Raw genomic sequence first — 6,956 nt, forward strand, 5'->3', positions numbered from 1 at the left:
ACCCTCGTTCGGTTAATAACTAAATTCCAACGTCGCTGTAACGAAAATTCATTCTCGCTGCAGCGAAGATTCGTTGTTGTATTTGACTTGCTTGTGCAATATTGAAGCTTTCATTCTCCAAATGATTCGCTATGTATGGGTTCATAATTTTCAAATGATTAATCACCTAAGGGCTTGATAAGGGGTTTTATTAGGAATGAACCAAATTTCATTGTTTTGAAACTAGTTCATCATGATTTTAAATTTTCCTAATTGTTGCTTTGTTCCCTTCCTTGTTCACTTCCTTGTTCACTCACTAGGTCTATACTCACCATTTTCAAATTCATTTTTTCAGATCAGGAGGTAGCCGATAATTAGGACGAGGTGTCTTTGTAGACCTATGTCCATCTTTTGATAGGTGTCTCGACATTCAATAGCTATACATTCATCCAAGTCCCTCCGCTGGAAGTCGAGTATTATTTTGTTATGTATGATGAACTTAATGTAAATTTTAAATGAGTAAATGCCAGTACGAGTTGGACAATGTATATCACTATTTTGACTCAAAGTCATGAAATAGGACTTAGTGATAATAAATAGAATCATAAGTAAGATAAATAATAGGTTTGCCTTGGTTTAGTGGATTACGTCCATTGGACCCATGCGCCGGTCATGACCTGGAATTTGGGTCGTGACATAGCTACCCTTATATTTACAAGCTGTATTGGGGGCTAAGGGTGGCTCCCTTTCTTTAACAAGTGGGGAAATGTGGCTACAAAGTTTTAGGATGAGGAAGTATAATAGATTTGTGTAAGCTACCGACATTGAGATGCCTGGCCTATTGCTATGGTATGGGTGCATTACTACCAAACCTGGGTTTGTTTTTGAACTTAAAAGAGTAATGAAATAAGCATTTAATTATAATCTCTGACCATTATACTATTGCTAAAGTAAATGGTCATTTCCTTTAATTTCATTTTGGGATAAGATTGGAAACCCAACCTGTTGTCTAGTAGTGGGGTGGTGTAATATTCCGAAAAGAAAAAAAAATCATTGTATTTTGTCTTGCAGTGCTGCATGATTGAATCTTTACAAAAACAATTAATTTATGGTGTCTTACGGTAACGGATTAGTATGAAGTTGGCATCCATTGAGATTTGTGCACTCATCGCATGGCCTTCGTTTAAGTCCTCCACTGACTAAAATGATTTCCATTGACTAACGAGACTCGATAATTGTACGAAGGTGGATTTGTGCACTCATCGCATGGCCTTTGTTTAAGTCTTCCATTGACTAAAAAGATTTCCGTTCTACCGGACTCAATTGTCAAGTCGTCCATTGGTAAACAACTGAACATCTGTTGAAGAAGTGATGATGAGGCTCTGAAGAAGATGTCTCCAAGATTTCTACTGTAAGTTGATGATTTCATAAATTGCATTAGCCAAAATTGTTGAAATCTCTATTTTTTTTTCCTTCTCTTATCAGTAAGATTCCCATGAAAATGGGTTGTGTACTATTATTTATGTTTCCTTTATAATGCAACTGGGAAAAAAAGTCATCTTACATCTCCTTTATGATGCTTTTACCATGGAAATTAATAGTGTTTCTTCTACATTCTAAATTTTTATAGGGAAGGAAAAGATATGAAGGAAAATAGTAATAGAAAAGCTAAAAATAATGGAATTTTCGTGTAGTTTGGTGATCAAAGCATGGAGGGCAAAGGAATAGTTATCAGACGAAGCAACATATGGTACACTTCTTTTCTTGTTTTGATACATACCATATGTACTATTTCTAAGCATATACTGTTCTCAAAACTAAGCATATACATATACCATATGTACAATTGTTTGCTTGTACCGAGTATATAGTGATCTTCTCACTTCTTCATGTATAGTTCATAAGTGAATTTAGTAGCAGCAATGTTTAGGATGCTTTAAGCAAAAAGCATAGTTCATATTTAAATAGTTATAATTGTCCGCATATTTTATCGATTATTTTTATATCCCATTTTTAATTTATCCTTTGTTTTAAAAGAAAAGTCCGAAATTCCTTTCTTTTAATTAATTTTCGAACCACTAATTTTAGTTAAAGTACTAAAAATGATCTTATACTTTCTTAAAATTTTCAAACAATTAAATCTCTATTGTACCTAATTGGACACTTAAAATATTATTTTTAATTAATTAAACCCTTATTTAGGATAAAATTCATTAAAATTTGTTATTTTGTTACATCAACATTTAAATAGGACTTACATTGTAAAACAAAAGTTGTATGGACACTAATTCCCTCAATTATAAAAAAAATCTAAAATAAAAGCTTAATTAAATAAAAATAACATTTCATAAATTTTTGTTCGGAAAGGTATTTTTATTATTGCCAAAATGCAATACGCTTATTAATTTTTTGTTTCAAACTAAGCCATGTCTTATAAAAGTCACGCTCCAGCTGTACATCAAACTTAAACTTTGACTGCAGATAAATAAACACTGCTAGATTAATCACTAATTGTCTGCTTGCATTTGGAAAGATTTAAATATTTTATACATTTAATTGGGTACAATAAAATAATGGAAGGTTACTTGAGAAAATTTTGGAAGATTCATAGATTACATAGGCTTTTTAATATTTTAGTAGTTATTTTTTACCTTTTTGTATTTCATATTAATTTTTTATTATTTATTGTAATATTAAGAATCATTAAACATCAATATTATTATTGTTTTAGTTTCGTAATATAAAAATTTGAGAATTTTAATATAAAAAATATTAAAATCAATTTTATTTTGTTGATTATAAAATTGCTCAATTTCTTTGCATATGTAATTCTATTATTTTAGTAAATCACTTATAAACTAAAATTAAATTAGATGTAAATTATTAAATATAAATTTGTAATTAATTTTAGGATCTGAGTTCTAAAATTGGAATTAGTTCAAGTTAGTTATTGGGTCTTAGATGGGCAAGATCTCAAGGTTCTAGTGCTCTATCTCCATTATCTTTTTATAGTTTTGCTGTTTTCTAAGAGATGGTTCGGTTGGTGCTTGATAAATTTATTATATCTGTTGGAAGTTCTATATTATTGCATATTGCTTGTTTAATGGTAGGTCTCAATGTGGGTGGTATATGTACAAGTTGTGTTGTTTCTAAAGGTTCCCTAACTCTAAAAAGATTAAACAAAACGAAATTTTATTAGCAGCATTTTAAGCACTACAAATTAATGAAATCCCTTTCATATAATATCATCAAATATTAATTAATTATAAGATAAGAAATGAGGGCTTTGAACTTGGACCTCCGAGAGGTAGCCTTGCTACTTAACTGAAGCCTCATTATCAAATTCCTTGACATTGCTAATTAAGGGTGAGACAGAAGGACGAACTTGCTACTCCAGTATGCTGCTATAAGAAAATTTTGTTGATCCCAGAGAGAAAATTTTAATGAAAAAAAAATTACAGAATTTGCTTAAGACAAATTTGTTGATGCAGATTTAGTGAAGAGATCATAGGAAAAGCAGCTGCGTACATAATTGAAGCACCCTCGTTATATAGTTGGCTGATAAAAGAATAAATGCTACCTCATATGCCCTTGCTTGCAGCCAGTCGCCAATATCTTGTTTCTCCTATGATGCTTTTGAAGGGAGAAGAGAAAGAGTGATGAAATCTTCAGTAAATAGAGTGTCTTTGAAATCAAGGATGCATAGAAGAGATAAGGGAAGAATATGTGTAGAAATTTTCAAGGTCAGCAAGCTAGGGAAGGGTGATCCAACTGAATTCACTAGCTAATTAGAGGTCAAATTTTAGATGGCATAATGCAGACCAAAAAAATTAGCTAGGCTGGTGGAAGCTAAAGAATTAAAGAATAATATATATTTTAATCAATAATATAAAATATTTTTTCATTATATCTCAAATTTGGTTTTGATGTTGTCCTCAAAACAATCGAATCAAAAAAATTATAGTTTTCTAAAAATTTCAAAGCTAAAAAGTGCCACTTACTTTCTAGAGTTTAGGATTGTCTAATTGTCTATTGCTTCTTGTGCACTATAGAAATGCATCATCAAGATTATTATGAATGGAATCGAGCTTATTTGGGAAAGCTATGTTGAAATAAGGTTTGCATTGAAAATCGCATCAGTTCATGCTATTAACTTTAGGACCATATGTAACCATTTTGTATTAAGACAGCTACCCTTCTGTTAAATTATGATAGCTATGCATCTATATGAAACCTCGACCTTCATAGACGCGTAGCGGAGGTAGACATGATGACGTGGATTAGGGGTAGTTCTATCATTTTCTTGGTGAGCTCCTAGAAATGGGTTTTTCTAATATTATTAAGGCCTAGGTAGGCTTAAGGAATAAATGAATGATGTATATAATAATGAAATAAACAAAGAAATAGAAATAATGATAATTTTCACGATAGGGGCAAAATGGTCATTTGAGTCTCGGGTTTAAATTTCTAAGTTTTCATGAACTCGAATACTTCTAATCTATTGTTTTTCTCAGTGTAAAAAGAATAAAAAGTTTGAGCCAAAGGGAAAAAGAAGGCAAAGTCAATAATGTAATGGCATTTTTGTAAATAAGTGAAACTTTAGTCAACTCTAGGATAAATATCTAATTTTTCCAACACTTTCTCCTCACTTCCAGCAGCTTCTTCTTCTTCTTCCCATCCCTTCTTTCCATTCCAAACTTTCCATCTTCCATGGAGGCCACCCTTGAAACCTCCATAACTTTCTCAAATTAACTCCAATTCTCATGCTTTTGTACACTTTTTTATGGGATTCTTTATGCTCTTTCACTTTTTCACCTCAAAGATCCTCAAAAGTCTTTCCTCTGCACTTTCTGTCACTAGTTGAACATTTTAGAGAGAGAGACTCTTCAAATTAGCTTGAGAACAAACCTTAAAAGAATTTTCCCTCTTTAATCTTTACTAAAAGATTCAACTAGAAGTTCACCAAGGTTCTAACGAGACCCCACATCTCCACTTAGAGCATTAGTGGAAGTTGGAGTCAATTAAAGAATCAACAAGGACATGTGAGTGAACTTGCATTTAAAATGTTTTGAGATAAATACATATGTATTTGAACGAATCACTTGAAAATTTTTATTTGACTTTTCTTTAAAATATACATGGGAACAAGCCTTTGATGAAACGTCCTTACATTGTGAAATGTGTAATGTGATGAATCCATGTGTTTCTTATATTATGTGAACAGTAATAATGTGTGAAAATTTTTGTTTACATGTTGATATGTATGTTATGTCTTGAAAGGTAACATTGTATGATAAATACAACCGTGCGTGTGCGGTGTGGGAGTGCACATGACGGTAATGGTGCGGTGCGATGTGGGAGTGCACCTGATAATATTTGCGGTGTGCAGTGTGCGGTGTGGGAGTGCACATGACGATAATGGTGCAGTGCGGTGTGGGAGTGCACTTGATAATATTTGTGATGTGCGGTGTGGGAGTGCACATGATGGTGATGGTGAAGTGCGGTGTGGGAGTGCACCTGATGATGATATTGTAATGTGCAATGTGAGAGTGCACATGATGACCTAGCTATGTGTGGTGTGGGAGTGCACATGAGTTGGGGGGGTCGGTAGTTGTATATATGTTTATAAATGTTATAGAGAGGTTAAGGAAATAAAATGTGATTGTATTGAATGTTGAATGTTGAAAATTGTTAAATACGTCAAATTGATTTTTGTTGCAGCAGGAATGGATTTTTGTCGTAGTAAAAATCCCCCTAATTTCATTTGCCCTGAATTTCGCTGCACCATGAATGCATTCTCGCTGCAGTGAGAAACTCTTGGGTGCTTGGGGACTAACCTAGCTCTTGGTTTTCGCTGTAGTGAGAAACTCTCGGGTGGTTTCCTGCCCTGATTTTCGCTGTAGCGAAATTGTATTCTCGCTGCAGTGAGAAACTCTCTATCTGGTTGGAAATCTGCTACATGTTTTCACTCTTTAACTTCATTGTTGATCATGGATCTTTATATACTATGGCATTAAAAAATCAAGGGTTGAATTGAGGGGTTTTAGTAAGGAATTTAGCTAAATAGTATTGTTTTCAACATAAGTGCATCATGTTTTCTAAAACTTCTTGTATTGTTTGCTTGTTCCCTTCCTATGTTCACTCACTGGGTTTATACTCACTCTTTTCAACTTCATGTTTTAAGATTCAAAGGCAGTTGGGACCTAGATTGAGGTGTCCACTTGTATTCACCTTTTTGGTAGGTACCATGGCATTCAGTAGTCGTACTCGTACTCAGAGTCACTTCGTTGGTAGTCAAGGGTCTTTTGCATGTGTACATGTACACTTAATGTAAATTGCTAAGACTTATGTTATAAACAATATACATATATTTTGATTGATGAGTCCATTATGAGTTGGTGATGGATGACCTCATTTTTTGGATGATACAAATATAAGTATTTGATTGCCATGATATATTACTAAAATACTTATAGTTGAGAATTAAGAATTGTGGCTTTAGGAATGATGATGTGTGATTGATAGAATGATGAACAAGATCATATAAAAAGGCTTGCTTGGGCTTAGTGGGCTATGCCCATTGGGCCCACACGTGGGTTATGGCTCAGGATTTGGGCTATGACAAAGTTGGTATCAAAACCCTAGGTTGGTCTAAGTCTTAGGATTTTTATTATTGGTTCAGCAGAGTATCGAGTCTTTATGTGGAAACTTCGGTTGTGAATTGTGAACCACGACACATTTAACAACCAAGAAACCGCATAGATTCCCTATTCTACAAACCACCTTTTCCCATTAAGTATGATGGTAAAATGTGTTTAATAATAGGTGTTTGCTCTTGTCTAGGTAAGAATGTCGCCTAAGACCCGAGCCACCTTCTCAAAGGATGGGGGAGCAAGATACCCGTAATGAGACGACGGGTAAGTCACGGGCTCCCACCCTTAGGGGGCGAGGCAGACGTGGTAGAGCCACTAGGTCCA

The 6,956-nt window shown here is 33.8% G+C and overlaps 1 long non-coding RNA gene across 4 annotated transcripts; it reads left to right on the forward strand.

The window, feature by feature from the left end:
- Window positions 1,020–6,182, forward strand: LOC108662868. 4 transcript variants are annotated; one of them, XR_001928716.1, is made up of 3 exons: window positions 1,020–1,390; window positions 1,610–1,729; window positions 6,164–6,182. It is a non-coding gene; the product is annotated as an uncharacterized LOC108662868 (long non-coding RNA). The 4 variants fall into 4 exon arrangements; XR_001928718.1 differs by having other exon boundaries at window positions 1,674–1,729; XR_001928715.1 differs by lacking the exon at window positions 6,164–6,182 and adding an exon at window positions 3,471–3,821.

This window comes from Theobroma cacao, chromosome 7 (assembly GCF_000208745.1).
Source record: "Theobroma cacao cultivar B97-61/B2 chromosome 7, Criollo_cocoa_genome_V2, whole genome shotgun sequence".
NCBI classification, from domain to species: domain Eukaryota; kingdom Viridiplantae; phylum Streptophyta; class Magnoliopsida; order Malvales; family Malvaceae; genus Theobroma; species Theobroma cacao.